The sequence below is a fragment of the Corvus hawaiiensis genome, chromosome 3, assembly GCF_020740725.1.
Source record: "Corvus hawaiiensis isolate bCorHaw1 chromosome 3, bCorHaw1.pri.cur, whole genome shotgun sequence".
Classification (NCBI taxonomy): Eukaryota; Metazoa; Chordata; class Aves; order Passeriformes; family Corvidae; genus Corvus; species Corvus hawaiiensis.
The window spans coordinates 16,561,859-16,579,862 of NC_063215.1; the positions used below are offsets into that span (position 1 = coordinate 16,561,859).

The 18,004-nt window shown below is 38.9% G+C and overlaps 1 long non-coding RNA gene across 1 annotated transcript in view; it reads left to right on the forward strand.

Moving 5' to 3' along the window:
• Positions 1–18,004, forward strand: part of LOC125322616 — a 235,961-nt gene that overhangs the window by 108,999 nt on the left and 108,958 nt on the right. Inside the window, exon 7 of the long non-coding RNA XR_007202114.1 lies at positions 413–12,021. This is a non-coding gene — a long non-coding RNA (uncharacterized LOC125322616). The remainder of the gene's footprint in view (positions 1–412; positions 12,022–18,004) is intronic.

The following is an 18,004-nucleotide window of genomic DNA, read 5'->3' on the forward strand; positions in this document are numbered from 1 at the left end:
TTTGCTGCAAGCTGAGTTTAGCTCCATGTTCAGAAGTGGAGAAGTGATTTAGCTAATAGGCGATGCAGTTGTCTGTTTTTCTGCCTATTTCTTTCTGGAAAATGTTGGTATGGCTCATAGCTCTGCCTCATTGCTGTATCTTTGACTACTACTTCTCTTATGGGAAGCTGCACACAGATAATTTGGGTGATTTTATGAATAGAGGGATTTTTCTGAGCCTGCTGCATTTTGCTCAAGTGTTCTCCCAAAGCTGTGTGTCTCTGCTGATAGATGAGTGCATCTGCAAGTTTCAAGATGTGTGGTTTCTGTGGGTGGAGTGGGATGAGTGTGGTGGGTTGAAAGAAGAGAAGAAGAAACGGTCTCCAGCATCAATAAAGTTTCTGGTGCCTCATGAATATTTGTTCTCTTGCAGGTTCTGCGTTTTAAACACTGACCTCAGGAGAAGCGCTGCAGGATGAAAGAGTTATTTTGTGCCTGGACACATTAAGTCACTTGGGACAAATTGCTACAGTCTCTCAGTTATCAGTTAAGTCCTTGTGTTCTGGTGAAATCAGTGGAGCCTGTTTTCACTGGTGTAATATCTGAGCCATCAAGTTTAATGAATCATTACAAATAGTTTAATCTGCACTTGCAGGTGCTATTAAAACTAGTTTTGGTTTGGTTTTTTTTGCCAAGAGAATTTTTTTTACCTGGGAAGAGCAGTCTTTCTCAGTCACAATGGTTTAAATATGGAGTAGTGGGATAGGTTTTGCTCATTAGAAAGTCTGATGCTGAATTTGATATTCCCTTCTGCTAAACTTACCTCCTCCAGGATTTAAGACTCTAAGTTGCAGAGGATAAAACATAAGGCCCTGGTTAATTGCAAATAAATAGTGCCAGAAAAACATACAGATGGTACCTGAAGTTCATTTTTGAAGACTATCCAGTAAACTATATATAATTTACATGAAAACTATGTAGAGTAAGCAGGAGAACAACTTTTTTGTGGTTTCTTACATTTGTAAAACAACAAAACAACAAAAAAAGAAATAACAAATGAATACCCTCAGTCAGTGAAACTTCTTGTTTAGGAAAACAGCAACCTGTATTTCTATTTATTTACCTAATCAAATTAATTAATTTAACAACTCTAAAAATGTCAGCATTTTACAGGATACAGGTATAAATATCTGGCAAGTAGAGTGTATATATTAAACTACATCTACTTAGCTAGTAAATATTTTGCTGCATTAGTTTGCTCATTCCTAAGCAATCAGTTGTGAACTCCAGTGTTGTAACGGGTCCATAGGGAACATTTGTGCTTTGGTTGGCACTTAGATTAAATTCATCAAATTATTTTTTTCCCTGTTCAACGCTGACATTTCAGAATGTTTTTTTTAAAAGGTTTTGTGCCAACTGCCAAAGTCAATTAATTAAATAGTAAATCTGAAATTTGTAGGGGAAAACTATCATTCCCTTTTGCTGTGCGACCTTGGAAATGTGCACGTTTAATCCACAAAACACATGGCTTACCAGAGGGTCCTGATCTACTTGCACTGAAAGTAAAAGCAAAGCTTGCTGAGATTTTTTGTGAGATTAAGGATTACCTCAAGGATGGCATTTTACCCTGCATTTTCCTTCTCATTTTGATACTTGGTAGTAATGACAATATCTTTTGAAGTCCTGCTATGCTTGAGAGCTAAAATTTTTCAGCACAAACACTGGAAGCAACACAAATTTATGGACTCATTTTCCATATATTTGAGATACCCCAGATGAGGGTATGATGTGCAGTCCCAGAATTTGCTGGCCGAAGAACTCCCTCTTAGATCTGTAAAGGAAATCTAGAGACAAAATTCGATAGACCTGAGCAGATGGTGATCATATTCCTACATAGCAGAAGTATTACAAATCTCTTCCCAAAACACACACTTTCCAAGGAGTGTGTATACCCTCATTGTCAGCAAAGGCAGTCTGGTTCCAAAGATTAGACTGGATCTTGCTTTTCTGCCTACTTGTATGTCTCTTTTTGTACATCTCAGTGAAATCCTCATATTTTATTTGAAGCTTTATCATCTCAAGGTGCTTGGAAATGAGAACAGTGCACTGACTGTTCTTCAGCTGTTAGTTCTCTGTCATTAGTTTATATTGATTTGTATTTGTTTATTTTTTCCCTGCCTGAAAACTGTGGCGCAGATCAGAACTCTGTATTTGAGGCCCTGTATATGCATGGACTAGAAACACAGCCCAACAAAAATGTAAGAGACAGTAAAAGTAGTGCTAGGATAGATGGGTTAAGGCAGACCAGATACATGACCTGGTACTCCTATCCCTTTGCCATTTGCAATTGTCTCATTCTGTGTTTTGCTATAATTTTAAGTTCAGGATTTGTTTTCGGCCTTCTTACTCCCCATTTGTTTCAAGAAAGTACATGTCTTTTCTTTAGGAAGATAAGATGTCTAAAGAGAGTGGCTTCCAGCACATTCAGAAATTCATTAGGATTTGGTCCCTCATTTGACAGCATAGCATGAGGGGGCCTAGAGTTCAAGGAAAGGTACTGGTTAGCACTCAGTAGCAGGGAAAAATGGTGACAAATGCTAGTGCCAAGAGTGTTTCTCAAATACCACACTTGTGGGAGTGAAGGCACAATGGGTAGCAAGATACAGGAAGCTAATTCCTAGGATTCATAACCTTATATGTTCTCCTACCACTGTGCTTTATATAGTGAACATATACCAGTTCTTTTTATCAAAGCCTGTACTGCAATTCTTGGAATTGTCCTGCCTGCCCAGATAGATGCCATTTTGCAGAAAGGAAATCTGATGTCTTACTGTTGAAAAAGTTGCTCCTTGTGAAAGAGATTACTGACTAACCCTAACCCTAATCCTAAACCCTAACCCTAACCTAACCCTGACCCTAACACTAACCCTAACCCCAAACCATAACCCTTACTCCTAATCCTAACCTAACCCCAACCCCAACCCCAACCTTAGCCCTAAACCCTAGCCCTAAACCCTAACTCTAACCCTAACCCTAACCCTATTTATAATATCAAAAAAATATACCAATTCTTTCTATCAAAGCCTGTACTACAATTCTTGGAATTGTCTTGCCTGTCCAGATATAGGCCAATTTGCAGTAAGGAAATCTGATGTTTTCCTGTTGAAAATGTTCCTCCTTGTGAAAGAGTCTTACAATTATGGTGGCCCAGACGGACCAAGTCACCTCTGTATGAGCAGAAGTGGGAGTTCTTCAGCTCTGCTTTTCTGAGATACTATTGCTGTATTTAATCTTGGGGATATTTGATGTAAAACATTGGCAAGAATGCCTTCAGGAAGAAGATAAATTAAGGATGCCAAGTTGTGGACAATGTTTGGAGTCAAAGCTTTTGGGATTCTTGGGTTCTTTATACTGTAAAATGGATGTTTTTCTATCTATGTCTAGAAGGAAAATCACTGAGATGACTAGGGAAACTTTGGTCTTAACACTTGAAGAACTTCAGATGGTGCAAAGGCTAAGCAGTAGACGAGGGAAAATTTAGAATATTGAATTAAATACTATTGGAGGCATCTAAAGTCCTGGGTTGGGTCTAAAACTCAGCTGATATGTGTCTAAATTTCCTTTCTGGAGGATGGATTTGTTATTTATCTCAGGGCAATGTTGGGCAGGGAAATGTGTCAGTTATTATTACAGTTATTATTACAGTAATAACTGTACCATGTATGGACTTGGAGAGATAGAAAAGCATTTTAAATGGTTTGTAAAATTTGGTAGAGAACAAATCTCATGAATGTTTCTAGGTGATCACTAGATTATTAAGTTGTCCTTAACCAATGGTGGTTATCTACATAGTTTCTGTGCAAAATGCCTGTATCTCCCTGTGATAAGTGAATCCAGTTTTACAAGAGATAATTAAACACGAAAGAACTAAACATCCTAGTTTTTTTCCCCTAATGTTGTATCTCAGCATTGTCTCCATCAGTAGCCTTGTCCGCAGGAAGTGTAAAGTTTCCTGCTATGACAGTTTGACTGCTGCCAATTATCAGATCTGCTTTTGGCAGCTTTCCCTCCCAACCTGCTGATTAGCTAATGTGTGGTTACTAATACAATATGGGAAACTGGTGTAAATGAAGAAGCAAAAGTTTATTAATTTCATGTGCTAATTACTGTTTGTAATATAATCATCAATACTGCGAGAAGAAAGCCTGGCTTAAGAAATAATCAGGTTTCTATGTCTTGTGAAATGAGGCACAAGAATTTTGTGCAGTAAACAGGCATATTTTCCCCTTGATACATGCACATAATTTTCATTAGATTCATAGGTTTCAAAGGTAGAAGTGAGATCATTAGAGCTTGGAATCTAAGTACCTGTACAACACAGGCTAGAGAATTTCATCCAGCTACTCTATATCTGAGTTAATAGAAAAGAGGAGCCATATCCTGCACTGGATTTACAGCAGTTTTACTCCACTAAACTGGAATAATGGTGATTTATACCAGCTGAGAAATTGGCAGTAGACTTAAATGACAATGGATTCTTTTTGCATAAACCTAAATGAAAATGGTCACTTATATTTTAATAGCTGTGTTGAAAGAGCCTCGCTGGGAGTGAGTTTTTGAAAAGTATTTTAAACTTTAGAAGAAAATGAGGGCTTTTCCAAACCTTTATGGGATGATTGTGTTCCCTGTTGTAATTTAAACTTGTCCCTTCACTGAAGAAAAGACATAAATTTAGCAGAAAAAAAATTTCTCTTTAAATTGAAACCTGTGCCAAAATTCTTATTTGTAATTAAATCAGGCTCTAGGATTTTAGTGGGGGGAAGGAAGAACAAAATAATATAATAAAAAGCTGAATATTCTCAGAGCCAAGAGGAACTTAAATGTTCAAAGATTAAAAGTCTCAAGAGCTAAAAAGTAGTCTGTGATTTCTTTCATTCAGTTGTATATCTGGTAAAACAAGATGCCTCATTACTCTTTTGTAGCCATCTGCATGTGCATGTGGATGATGTTATTATATTTATAGCAGATACAGTCTTATCATTTAGGTACAGACAGAATCCTACCTGCTCAGAGCTACAGGGAACGCACTCAGACAATATTGATATAGACAATGCCATAACATCCTGCAATCTGCACAGAAACTGAGACTTTGTGAGGACCAAAGCTGAAGAAAAGAATTTCCTTCCTGCTCTCCTAAAATGAGAGTGTTTAAAGGAAAATACCAGTGTGGGGAGAATATCCTTCAGATTCCCAACAAATTTCTGTCAGTTCTATCTCAGGAGGAGGCTGTGAAGGCTTTTGTGTTTAGTGATACAGAAATCTGTGACTATCATATAAACATGTAGAATATATAGAAAGAAAGACATCTTCTTATTAGAGTAGCTGCTTATGTAGACAGTAAGCAGAGAGAACCTTGTCTCATAATATTCCCATTCTCATTGATAATAAATCAGCTGCTGGTTTGGCTGATGAGCAGTTTGAGGTGCTTTATATTTGCTGAAGAAAACCTGGACAGGATACACATTTTAAACCTAAACAGAATACACATTTTAATATGTTTACCATACTTTTTCCCCTGAGTGTTTTTCTTCAGAGATGGAAGTCTGCCTCAACATGTCACAGTATATTTTGATGGCACTGTCACATGGAGAAAAAACTGATAATTTACTGCACAGGTAAACATCAGAAGACATGGTCTGAAGCTTACAAATCAACCCAAACTTTCTCTCTCTTTCTTTACTTTAAGCAGGACTAGAAGAGCCAATCCCTCCTTGAAAAGCAGGGTTCCTTTTTGTCCCTTATCCAGAAAGATTCAAGTGTTCCCCATCCTTTAGGATTGTCAGGTAACTCCATCCTACCACTAAGTATTTGGTAACATCACACTTGCCTACAAAGTTTGTAGCAACATCACATCCTTCAGTCTGTTGCAGACATCTGTCTCATGAGGAACACGCAGCTGCTGGACTGCTCTTCCCACTATGTCTAGACCCAAAGTTCATTCAGCAGTCTGTAAGAAAACTGAGAAAAAATAACTGATAGTCTGTTTTATGCAGCCAGGCAAGACCAAACAGCTATCAATGCAATCTTGAATACTCTCCCTTTATGAACATCAGACTGTTAGCTTATGTTAGATACTACTGTAAAATGAATCCTGAGGGGTGAAACACTTGGAACAGTGGCTTGTGAAGGAGAGCAACCCTTCAAAGCACTGTACCAAGTTTGGTGATGTACTGCAGCATGTAGAGGCCACTGCTCCTTCTCATCCTGCCTCATTATTGTGTCTTCTCCCCAAAGGTGTGTGTAGAGTGTGTCAGCATATTGCCACTGTGATACAAGAAGAGACAAGACAAAACGTGAGTGCCTTGCAGAAGCCAGGTAAGAGAGGCTCTGACTGAGGTCTGAACTGCAATATTGTGTAATTGTATATTACTCGTTATGAGCCTGTGTTTATTGCTTGGTTCAGTCCTACAGTTCTCAGACCACTACACTGACTTCCAGGAATCTTTAAAAACATTGTTTTCCAAGAGCTGAAGTTAGGCTATTGTCATAGAAAAAATAGCTGTGGTTTATGGTCTTGTCAAATTAAGTTCAGCTTCAGTAAATATGACATGAAATCTGTACAGTACAGCCTCACCAGTGAATAAAAAGGCTTATGCAACCTAGTCATATATAAATACCAGTAATATAAAATTCTGACAATTGTAAGAGAATTTCATTCACAGAAGCTTTGTACTTTCAGCCTGGTGAAAAAACATCAGTCTGTATATAGTTCCATATTGTCATTTGCTGGTGCAGTACTTCCTTCCCTCACTAAAATTAAAATTTAAAAGACTTCCACTTTTGGGGAAAAGAGCATCATTGATGAGAAATTCTCCCCGGTAAATTAATAGATAAGGTCTCCCATGCTAACTCAAAAAAGCAAGCAAAAGGTAAAAATTGAATCTCTTTATCACAGTTGAGTCATTTTTCTAAACTGGGGAAGTAATATGGGATGGAATATATAGGATGGATTCTCTTACAGAAAGTGTTTTTAAACTTTAAAAGATCCATAACTAATATTGGGAATGGTTATAAATGACAGTCTTCTCTTTTAGATTATGTTGCATTTATTACATTCTACCAGGACGTTATGGAGACTCTCAAGGAATTAAAGTCATATTTATGATAAAAATATGGTGCTGCTTCTAAATAGCATTTTCATCATATTAACTGTTGCCTAGATAACAGGCATATCTCCTTGAGCACCTCTATTCTGGTTTAGCACTACAGCTTGCAAATTAATACAGTCATTATAAGACAGCAAAGCTATATCACTTACCATTTCATTATTGTTCAAGTCGAAATCCATATTTTTTCAGTTTTCCCTAGGGTTACAAACTGGATAGGGAAATGTTATCATCTTTCAGAATAACCTCTCAAGACTCCTCTCTTTGGTGTTAAGAGGAGCCGTTAATCCTATTACAATAATTTTCATATTAATAGGTCCCATGTAAAGACAGAGTTAATGCTCTCCTACATTCAATCCTCCAATATAGTTTTTTTTATATATATATGCTCAAATATATATATATAAATATATATATATATAAAAATACATGTATATATTTAAATCTGCTTGGAACTAGATTAGCACAAAAGATATCACGTCCTACTCAGTATATAAATCAGGGTCAAATCAACAGCAAACCCTTAAATTTTTAATCAAAATGGCAATCTGTCATCCTTAAGAGAGTTAAGTAATGTTTAAGTGAATAACATGAATATGTTTTAATGGAAAATACATGGGAGAACTTACTGCAGCACAGAGAAAACATTCCATGGAGTATCTAGAAGATACATTAGTCCTTACATGAGAAGCTGTGATGCTAGCATGCATATCCACTCTAAATTAAAAATCATCTTTAGACTTGAATTTTTTTTTTTTGAGGACTCAATACACCTTTTATTTTTGTGATCTTCTCAGACACTATAATTTTCTGAAAGCCTCTCATACAATGTTGTACATTTAATAATGTAATGTTACTTAAACTCAGGGCATTTTCTGATATTTTTCCTTTTTTCAAGTCTGCTGACCTGAGTGATGTGGTCTGCTCAGAAGAAGTTGAGTGTGAATTTAAGAAGCTGTCCAAGGGGTCAGATGTTTGCCTAATTTTGAGTAGTCTGCATGTGAAACAAAGGCGGGTCAGATCTGCAGAGACATGAGGGTGACCCAGCTCTGTCCCTGCTCTGCCCTGGCTCTCTGGGAAGCCGGTCTGTGTGGGAGCCTGAGCGCTGTGCTGGCGTTGCAGATAATGAGCCCCATGGAGAGCAGAATCGAGCTCTGGGACACAATGCTGACTTAATGTGGCAGTTTGGCTCCTAAAGCCAGTCAGCTTAGCCCAGGAAGGAGCCCGTCGCCCCTTCCTCGGCAGTGTGGGAAGATGCTCCCTTGGTAAACCTTCACTTGCTCTCAGCATCCGCTGTCCTTTTGCTAAGCCCTTTTACTGTAATGATGCCATCTCTCTCAACGTCCTTCATTATTCTCCTCTCTGTCTTTCCCAGGGGGTCTGATTAAAATCAGTGGAAAGCTCTCTTGGGTTTTACTGGCTTTGGTACTCTGGCTCTGCTCCTTAATTTGCCTTTCTTTTCCGTTTTTAACTGCTTTCTGTTTAGGCTCACTTCTACTGTGTTCTAAACATCCCTCATCTTTCCCCACTTTTGTATTTTTGTACTTTTATTCCTATTCCTGACCTGCTCGACAACTGTTAAATTACTTAGGCAGTGAGTAAAATGCAGATTAAAGAAGTGCTTTCGGCTTTGAGCTAAAATGTGTTGACAGGACTCATAAGAGGCCTAGAGGAGACATGGGAGAGTGGCATCATTTTGGGAGAAGAGAAGCTAGAAAAATTACTCACATCAGATCTGAGGTCTCACCATGATTCTGTGGCTGCGCTCCTGGCTGCCGTAATGAGGTTGTGAATCCACTATGATTCCACAGTGTGTAGAAATAGTTTTAATTGGTGATAATTTTAACACTTGTTTAACAAAATTTAAGGCATCTGGAATGGGGTTCTATCCACACTATACTGGTGCAAATCAAAAGTAATGTTATTCAAACTTATGTTCTTCTAGAATAGCAGCACATTAACAGAAATCAGATTTTAAAGCACTCCTGAATTTCAGATATTATACTGTATTTCCATTTATAACCTGACATAATTCCCACACAGCATATGGTATTAATCTGGTGTAAACACCATGTTATGATGGTACTCAAACACATACAGCTGACATGAAAATGTCTTCAAGTACAATATTTCCAAAAGCAATTATGTCTATATGGTTGGTAGCTAGTTAGCTTGTGTGAAGTTTTATTTCTTGTTCTTACATACATGAAGGTTCACAGGATGAAACTTTATGTATAAAAAAGGAGATATTTTCACTGTTTGCAGAAAAGTAAGAAAAAATTGTTACAATCTACTTATTTTGGCCTGTCCAGCTTTTGTAAGGAAATCTCACCTACATGTGAACACAAGATTTTTACAGTGTTGGAATTTCCTTTTGTTTGCATTAGAGGGTACATATATAGATGACTGCAAGGAATACAGTGACACAAAATGAAACTCACTATATTTCTGTTAGAGAAAATGAACTCCAAAATAAATATTTAGCAACATTTTGCAATTCTCAGAGAAGGTAATACTCTTGATGTGTGAATGCCCCAGACATCAATCTCTGCTGGTAAGCAAGCATTTTTCAATGTTCTCTGATGAGAGGGGTGGGAGACCAGCACCCCTTGTCCAGGTAGATGCCTGTGTGAAATCCTTAAAAAAATTGCCTAAGATTAGTGTTGTGCCAATTGTTTTGTCAAAAGGAGATAAAGAAAAGCATGTCTTTTGGAAAGTAAATGCTTGTGGATGCATGAACACTTGCCAGTAGGGCCAGATTCACAGGTAATGTAACTTTTCTAGTGTCATCTCACCCATTTGAGATAAATTCATTTATTAGGATGAAGTGTAGCTTTTTCAGATGGCTTCTAGCTCCACCTGCTACCTAGCCTTTCCTAGTCCTTTTTTTTCCTCCTGAGGATCCTTTCCTAAATATGTTCCTAAGACAAAATAAGTCACCCTCAGTATCACATTCTCATGACAGAAAGGAACTGCTAGAAACTGCTTAACAACCAGCTCTGCACTCGTTAGCTTCAGTATAAATCTGCAATGACTTTATTTTTATTACTTCATACTGGCACTACAGTGAATAACAGTAGGCTAAGCTGTTGATGGCATGATATTAAAATGAGCGTTTCCAGCTCATCGCTATTATCCAACATAATATCTTAGTTTTAAAAGAGACAGCAATTTGCAATGGGACAAGAATAAATCTGGAATAACTCCACTGAAAATTTACACCAGTGTGACCAAGAATTGAATTTGGCCCACTCTGTTGAATTCCTTTTAATGGTTTTTGCACGTTCAAGCATCCACCAGAGATTAGATGGGAGGCAGCAGACTTGCTGTTATCTGCGATCCAAGCAGGACACCCGGGGTGAAAGGGTAACGCATTATCACACTGCGCCACCTGGCCCATCCAACACAATTTGAGCAACCATAATTGTATTGATTACTTCTTGTGCTCATGACTAATGACCTCTAGCTGCAACCTTGCATTTTCTAAATCTTTTATATTCTGATTTAATAATAAGATTTGATTAAAAATTGCCATTAGCCAATGCCAATGATTAGTCAGCAAGACTCAGTGCTGCCAAGTTCCAATGAGTTTCATTATTCTGGAATTAAAAAGCACAGAGAACTTCTCTTGGTTAATAATACAATGATTCCGTCTCAATCAGGAATGAAAGAAAACAGCTCTAATATATAAATGCAGCAAAATGTGTGGCTATTACTAATAGCCACAATTTACAGAGAAGTGTTTGAAGAATTAAAGGGACTTTGTCACAGATGGTGTGGACAGTTTGCTTTTACTTTTTATATTTGATTGGAAAGGCAGTGTCAGATGGTGTGTGAGGGGGCATTTTCCTAAGGAAAGACATTTCCTTTGGTGCAACAAGAACATGGGCCTTATTCAATTTCTCCATGAGCATCCCTGCCACAAAAAAACAAGGCAAAGTGTATGTTGGCAAAAATGAATTGTGATGGCTTTAGAAAATGACAAGATGTTTGTCCAGGTTATTTACCTCCTGATAATATATTTAACTATGTGGTTTTTTTCATTTTTTAAAAATATGACTTATTATTTAAACAAAAGAACATATTGTCACATCTTTCACAGAAAATAAAGAAGTATTCCATCTTCTTTCAAGAAGGTAGGATATTTAAACACATACTAATTTTTAGACATGTAGCTAAATCCTGAAGAGTGTTAGGCTAAGGAGGGACTTAAGCATACATCTAAGAGATCTGCTGGATCTGAATTGAGGTGTTTCTGTATTTGGGGTGCACTAGAGGAGATGCTCTGCGGGGTAAACATCTGCTATGGGATGTGATGTTCCCTCTGATCCCACTGAAGCTAATTGAGGACTGGGTGACATTGAAGTCAGTGAGAGCTGAGAGCACTCAGCACCTTTCAGGTTCAGGTCTCTAAATAATAAAAGACTCTTGAGACACTGTAAAAGCATTTACTGCCTATCACACAGGAGCAGAAAAGCTGTCCTGTCTCACTGTCATCCTCCAGAAAACATGCCATGTCCCAAACGTGAGTCCTGTAAGATTTTTAAGGTATTTGAATAAAGAAATACCTTTTTAAAATACTGCACACATAAAATCTTGTATTGGGTTTGCATGGCAAGCTTTTGGTAGAGGGGGAGGCTACAGGGGTGGCTTGTGTGAGAAGCTGCCACAAGCTTCCCTGTGTCCGGCAGAGCCAATGACAGGTCTCTCCAAGATAGACCCACTGCTGACCAAGGCTGAGCTCATCAGTGATGATGGTGGAGCCTCAGGGATGACATGGTCAAGAATTGGGAGAAAACCCCACCAAACTGGGGTGCAACAGCTGCTGGAGGAAGGAGTGAGAATATGTGAGAGGAGCAACCCAACATTTCCCAAGGTCAGTGCAAAGGACGGGGAGGGGATGCTGTGGGTGCAAGAGCTGAGTGAGACAGGCTGTGCCCCTGCAGCCCATGGAGGTTCATGAGGGAGCATAGATCCACCTGCAGCCCATGGAGAAGAAGGGGATGCCTGAAGGAGTGTGTGTCCCCATGGGAAGACTACACTGGAGCAGACTCCACCAGGAATTGTGTCCCTGTGGAGAGAGGAGTCCATGCTGGAGCAGGTTTGCTGGCAGGACTTGGGACCCTGTGGGGATACAGTCTGGACCAGCCTGTTCCTGCAGGACTGCACCCCATGAAAGGGATCCACGCTGGAGCAATTAATAAAGAACTGTAGCCCATGAGAAGGACTCACATTGGAGAAGTTTGTGGGAACTGCGTCCTGTGGGGTGGACCTCATGCTGGAGCAGAGTAAGAGCGTGAGGAGTCCTCCTGCTGAGGAGGAAGGAGCAGAGGGGACACCATGTGACCACAGCCCCATTCCCTGTCCCCTTACACTTTTGGGACAGAGGAGGGAGAAAAATCAGGAGAGAAGCTAATCCTGGGAAAAAGGGAGGATTGGGGGGGAAGGTGTTTTATGATATGTATTTATTTCTCTGTGGTTTGATTTGTAATAAATTAAACTAATTTCCCCAAGTGAAGTCGGTTTTGCCAATGACAGTCACTGGTGACTGATCTCTCCCTGCCCTTATCTTGACCCATGAGCCTTTCATTATACTTCCTCTCCCGTGCCCAGCTGAGGAGGGCAGTGATAAAGCAGCTTTGGTGGGCACCTGGCGCCCAGCCAGGGTCAACCCACCACAAATCTTTTGTTACCTTCCGGAATATAATTTTTAAGCATTCTTTGCTATTAAAGTTTGCTTTTGGCAACTGTTGTTTTCCCGGCTTATTATAAGTGCCTTTAAAATGTTTCCATTAATTAAGGCTGCTTTTATGGGATACATCCATTTAGCAAAATTGCAGAAAGAAGTGCTGCCGACACATCTGCCATTGACTTCTGTTTGCCTGAGCATTTTATACCCCCGTGAATAGCACAGTGGGGAGAGAAAGCCTGCGAAAGAGAATGACAGAAAGTGGTGAATTCTGTCCAGCAAAACATGGAGGTCAGGAGAGACTCAGCTGATTACATACTCATGTTTTCCAGGATTTCATGAGGAGAGTGGAAAGTTGGTTAAACTCTGGTTACACCAGAATAGCTTTCTTAAAACATACTAACTGAAATACTCAGAAAATAAAAATGCATAAAATGTGAGTTTGAATATGTGAGATGGTGTTTTGTGGAATCAAGCAGGAAGGAGGTTGATCTGATCATCTCTGTATTAACTTACCAAGGTTTTTATACACCCTCAGCTGACAGCATTACTAGCCAGATTATAATTATAATTACCTTGGCTTCATCTCAGTGTTTATCTGCCATGACACCCACCCAGCCACCTGCCTGCTATTAATTCATTCAACACTAACTTCATCTTTTTTTCCTTTTATCTTGTTTTTTTCCTGTTATCCTTACTTTAAAAAATGTGTCCGTTATTAGAAACAAACTAACACAATATTTGTTTGCCCATGACATCATGTATTCCTTTGTTTAAAAAAAAAGAGAAAAAACCAACCCAGAATTCTTCTGATTATAAAAATAACCTGTTTGTATTTTATAGTAAAAACTGGAAAGATCTGGCATTTGACTCAAAAACTAGGAACAGCTGATAATCTTCTTTAAATTGAATCTTTTTTTTCATCCATAATACTGCCAGATATTCAAATAAGAGGAAATTCATGACAAAGGGCAATAAGCAACATACACAGTAGGCTTGTAGGATTCCACTGTGGGTGCAGTTCTATATGAGTGCTGGATATTTGTTACTGTTGTTGCTCCTGAGGTGCTGAAGTTTTTTATTTGTTCTGACAGAACATTGAATGTCCAAGTCTCCTGTAAAATGATGCTTAAAAAACCCAGGAAAACCCGGAAAGAACAGCCATGCTTAAAGACTTAGCACTGTTCTGCTATGCTGTTTATGGGACTGAAAGCACTTCTCCCCAGTATGCCAGGAACTGTGAACTGGTGCTGTTGTGTGGATGTCATTTTGGATGTTTGGTGGGTGGTAGATTGAAGAACACACTGTAATGTGTCTGAGGAAGCTAATTATAATAATGGCTTGGGGTCAGGTAAATGCTTCACTATTTATCTGACCCCATCCACTGTTTATTATACTCTGTGTGTCAACACATTTTTACAGAGTGAAAATTAGCAACTAATTAATTTAATTTCAGGAGTTAATGCCACTGTAAAGAAAAAAAAAGCAAGGTGTATATTGAATAGTGATATGTCTAGAAGAGAGGATTATAAACATTGGAGGGTCTTTAAAAGCAGCGTTGAACTGAATAATGTAAAGGTCTGATTCTGCAATCATTCATCAAGCATCAGTTCATTAAACTCTGCTTAAGTATCTAGTCAAATCTTGTTCAAATCAAAAGCACCTGTTTAAATGCTTTCTGCACTAGGGTCTTAGACCCTGCTCATTTCTGACTTTGCTGAGCCTGTTTCCCTGAGGAAATGTGTCAGGGTGAAGGCCTAATTGCCCGTATTCCTCTCTCATCTGTTGATGCTCCTTTTTCCAGTGGCATTTCTGCTCTCTGTCAGTTAAAGGTTGACTCAGACCTCTGTACAGGTTTTGGGGGCACAATTCAATCAAGCAAGTGAAGGAAGGGAATTTTCTGAGGGTGTATTATTGCTTATATTTTTCAGCTTCCCAAATTATGCAAGCCACTGTTTAGCATTGGTCCCTGATGGGTTTAAGCCAACACATTCTTCCCTTAGCATAACCCACAAAGACACAGTAACACCTTGTGTATATGGAGACAATAATTCTTAGCATTTTTACAGTCATTTTAATGTGCAGACTTTAAGTACTTTAGGATCTACTAAGTCTGGAGATTTTCCGATCTTTCCTACTATCTTTTTTTTCTCATATTGCCTTTCCCATCTTTCTTCAATCCTTTTGTTCTTAGATGAGGTCAGTACTGGAGAATATTAGGCACACTTTGCCCAGGTTCTGGATGAATCCTTTGCTTTCACTCCAAGCTCTGTGGCAGGATGAAATTTCGTTTTCTTCCCCTGAAGGCCATTAGAGAGCCTCAGTGTGTCCCAGCTGGATCCCCATTCCAAGTGACTGAAGGTCCAGGGCTCCAAAGCACACTGCAGCCTGCAGCTGCTGAGCAGTTTTCTATAGTTTAAATAGCTAGCCCCAGGAGATGCAAAAAATCTGTGGCAGAGCTTAGAAAACAACCCAGATGTCTTAGCTGTTCTTCCTAGGCATTAAACAGCTTTCACTCTCAATGTGCAATCAATGATTGCTGGATTGCTATGTCACCTTTTAAAATTCTGGACCACTGCATGCAGGAATCTTTATTTTTAGCCTTAGTTTTTCCAATGATAAATTCAGGAAATATTTTAATACTGTGTAATTATCAGAACACAGCTATCAGTCTAAAACTTTCATTCAGCCCTGTGCTGATTTGGCACTGTGTGGCTGGCCTGGCTCTGTCTTCAAAGTCATCTTTTGTGTCAGATAGCAACTGCTGCAAGGGAAGTATGTGCAGCTACAGCTTTCACCAAGACATTGGCAGCTCTGAGGCTGGGGACCGGCAGGGCAATGCATAGGTCTTATGATCTTCCTCATCTCGTTGAAAAAGGTCATAGAAGTCATCAGATTGACTGCAGAACACTCCCTCTGAGCAAAGCACCTTTTGTACTGCAGAGATGCTGCTATTTTTGAAGTTGTGGTCCATGTGGAACACAAATCTTTCTTTAGCATGTATATCAATGCATCACAAATGCCCTCAGGGGACAGGGAGGGGCTTCATGTTCAGTGCAGTATTTCAACAAAATATTCTAAATTAGAGTAATGTAAATAGGCAAGAAAATCCATTGCTCGATTTTGTTCCTTCTTTCCAAAAGCAAGTCAAGGAAGGGGTTTATGGAGATCCTTGACTGTAGTCAGCAAATGTATTCTTTTCTTATAAAGAGGTAATAATAAGAAAAAGATTGATATACTGGAAGCCTTTGGATTCTTTCTACATTAGGTTCATCAGGTTAAAATGGGCTGTGAAAGATGGCTCTGTAGGGGCAGCACAGGATACCGTGGACCATGCATTTTAGAGGAGAGCTTAAAATGTGTCCTTTTTACCCCATGAGCCTTGTACAAAATCTTGTAAAAAGATCACTCTGTGCGAAGTATGAAGGATTTTATAGAGTATATAATACCCTTGTTCAAGAAGTATCTGCAAAAGAATCACCTGCCTAGCAGACAAATCTTCCATTGTACACTTTACAGGGCTAGAAAATGGCTTTTCCTTTCACATATGGATGGGAGTTACAAATGGAAAAGCTGCTAAAAAATGTGCAGTCAGATGTGTCCCCGAGTATTTTCTTCTGCACTGTCAGAAAACATTTTTGAATCACAAATATTTTCCTGTTCATCTGTGCCCCATGGAAACACTTGATGAATAGATCAACCCCCATTCTGCATGGGTGCTTGCTGTGTCTCACTGTAGGTTTGCTAGCAAGCGTTCCTGCCACAAACAGATTTTCTGTCTTCAGACACTGGCCCTGGCCCCTGGCTGATGCATAAATCCCAGTCCTGCCAATCACCTGCACTGCACTTGAAAGAGAAGAGTGGCTTCCTTGAGGCCTGATCCTGCAATGACATCACATACTAATCACGAGTGACCATCAAGTATGACTGTTTAGTTCAGTCTCTTGATCACTGAATGAACACCATGAAGACTCAATAAGGCTGAGCTTTGTTACTAGGCTTGTTTGATCATCAATATGTGAATACTCAGAGGTGTGAATAAACCCAATATGGGAGGAAAAACCTCACCAAACAAATGATATTTAATGCCTAAAACATGCTTGCTGTTTTTTAGATACAGCATTACAAATTTTCTTTACAGGATTTAAAATCAATTTAGCGTTTGATGTCTATTTACATAGAAACCAGAAGAAAAGCCCCCAAACTTTTTCAGCTTTCTGTGGCTTTTCTATGGGCTCCAAATGTTATTTATGGATAAGTCACCTTATCAGTCAATGTTTCATAAATAATATAACTTTTACTGTGACCTTTTAAATGTTTTTTTACATTTATTTTTTGTTTGTTTGTTTCTTGTGAGCTTCTGGAAAGCATGGACTTTTTTGTGTCATGGTATTGGAAGATATATGAAATGCACAGTTGAGTAGGAACCTTCAGGCATGACTAGAATAGGAAGAAATAATAAAATGATTGTTAGCCATTGTTTTAGGCTGTGGGAAAATGTGCAGGAAAAAAATCATGCTAAACTGACACATTAAAGCACTGGAAATTGACCCAGATAAAGTTCTCAGAACCAGGATAAGCCAAGGCTGTTGCTGGTTGCTTCTTAATTAACTAACTGAAGCATACACAGCCAATAAAATCTAACTTTTGCAAGGCAAATAAGCCTGGACTTTTATGGATGCCAATAAAATGAATGTTGTCTGGAAGATATTCATTAACCAAGAGAAGATGTCTGTAGAGGCTATGGTCCAGAAAGTTGGTGGATTTAATGACACAGGCACAGAGGATTGTGTAATAAAGGGAGTGGAGCTGGTAAAAGAAAAGAAGTAGCATTTCTTCAGTGTGAATATGTTTCATTAAACCAGCAGTAAATTGCATGGACTTTTATTGTTTCTGGTCTACATTAGCCAAGGTCTGTCTAATGCTAGTGGGTCTACCCATTCATTTTCAGAACAGTAAGACTGTCTTACTGTTCCTCACAGGCTGAAGTGTAGATGACTAAAATGTAGTTGGATGCCTACTGTGCATGTTGGAAGGTGAACAAAAGCATTTGTGGAACAGCAAAATCTCATGTTTGTCTAATATCCCTTCTCTCCTGTTTGTGATTACATGGTTGAACAAGAAAAATGGAAACCCTGACAGTGTTTTCCCTGCAGTTTGGAAACATCTT